Source organism: Chrysochloris asiatica, unplaced genomic scaffold (genome assembly GCF_000296735.1).
Source record: "Chrysochloris asiatica unplaced genomic scaffold, ChrAsi1.0 scaffold00341, whole genome shotgun sequence".
In the NCBI taxonomy this organism is placed as follows: Eukaryota; Metazoa; Chordata; class Mammalia; order Afrosoricida; family Chrysochloridae; genus Chrysochloris; species Chrysochloris asiatica.
The window spans coordinates 132,469-134,450 of record NW_006408859.1 but is presented as its reverse complement, the minus strand read 5'-3'; positions in this window follow the sequence as shown (position 1 = coordinate 134,450).

The following is a 1,982-nucleotide window of genomic DNA, read 5'->3' as shown; positions in this document are numbered from 1 at the left end:
TTTCAGAGTCTCTTTTGACATCCATTTTGATCTTTTCTTTCTTTCTTGTCTTTTGAATGACCTCTTGCTTTCTTTCTGCATGTTCGTGTTGTCATCCCAAAGCTCAGCTGGTAATTGATCATTATAGACCTTATAGAAGTTTAAGACTATTTACATTCCACACTACTTTATACTTTTTGGTCAGTTATATTTAATACATATTTTTTCTTTAACCTCCTCTAAAAATAGAATTCTTGTTTGACATAATTGATACTGATTTTTATTGACCATATATTTAGCATTTTCTTTTTTTTCCTTTAGTTTCTCAGTGTTCCATCCTGATTAATATTTGTTCTTCCTTTGTAATTTCTTTTGGGGGTTTTGTGTTGATTATATAAGTTTCTATCATGGTTGATGAAAAAAATTGTAATGGATAGTGATCATGATTGAATAACATGAATGAAATTAATGCCATTGGCTTGACCATGTAAAAACAGTTTTAGTTCTAGTTTGTTATAAAATGTCCATATAATGCCTTAATACTTGGAGTGTATTTTTATGTCTACAATGCTAGGTATGAAGTTATTTTCTTAGTGTACTTTCAAGATATCAATGTATTAGCCTCAGGCTTCCATTGTTACTGCTGTGTGAGTCAGCCCTTTGTTTAAATGATTCTATAAAAGTGATCTGTCTGAGTTCTCTGGCTACTTCTTAGCTTTACTCTTTGTTTTTCTGTAGTTTTCTATGATGTTTGTATCTATGAAATCATTACATAGAATAGAATTTGTTTAGCCTGAGAGTGTGTAAATCTGTGTTTTTTTTTTTTTTTTTAAGTGTTGGGTCATTATCAGTTATGAGCTGTTCAAATATTTCATTTGCCCACTAACTCTTTCTCCTCTCCTTGAAATCCAGACTAGATGTCCACATTGTATTTCCTATATCCTCTTTGTCTGTGCCTTTCGTCTTTGCTTCTCCATATTACATGTTCAATTTCTGCTTTATCATCTAGCACTGTAAGCCCTTTAGTGCTTCTAATTAGCTTGTGGTTTTGGTGTTCTCTCTCTATTTCCTGGAGTCTGTGTGTAGCACTGTAGTATAAGAGCTGGATCACAAGGTGGGTTTGAACATCTAGGTTGGCAGTTCAATCTCCTCAGAAATCCTACATGGGTAGCAATGAGTCAGAACTGATTCGATGGCAATTTACATTGCATTGCATTACATTACATTACATATCTGTTTTCTAGAAATGAAGTTTGGTTCTTTTTTTTAAAGTATAATGCCACCTTTTATTTCTGTGTTTCTAGATATAATCTCTTGCTTGCTATTTGGACCTTTCAACATTATTTATGGAGAATCTGTATTCTTAAAATGGATGCTCTCCTTAAGAAAAGTTTAACTTTTGTGTCTCAGGGGCTTGGTTGTTCTAGAAGTGAGTTGGTCCCGCTAAACCTAATTCAAGTTTGAAAGTTCCAAGATCTACCCAGACCATATGGAGATATGAATCCATGTAGGGATCTCTCTGTAGTTAAAACTTCCTAACAAAGTTTTCTGTTTTTCCTATTTCTTTGCTTTTTCCTCTACTTCTACCACAAATCTGAATGTCTCTCTCATTCTTCTTGCAGTTCCTAGAAAGTGAGTAATGGGAGGGTTCAGTCTAGTCTGGAATGAACTTTCTCTTACACAGGATTTGTTTCTCTCACAATTTCCCACCTGTGCTGGGCTCTCATTCCTGCCACTGTGGAATCTGTATGGTGCATAGATCCAAGTTCACCATCGTAGAATCCTTTTGTGGCCTTCAGGACAATGTAGTTTTGTTGTTGTTGTTGTTGTTCCAACAGCAGGCAGGTTTATCAAGAGTAAACCTGGGAGGGGTTACTCTTACGTCACCAAAGGAGACCAAGAGCCCAGGACAGTGCAGTTTTCATATTAAAATGATTCATGGCTGTATGAAACCCACAAATCCTATACTATCTATTCTCTCAGATCTTAACTGTTTCAAAGTA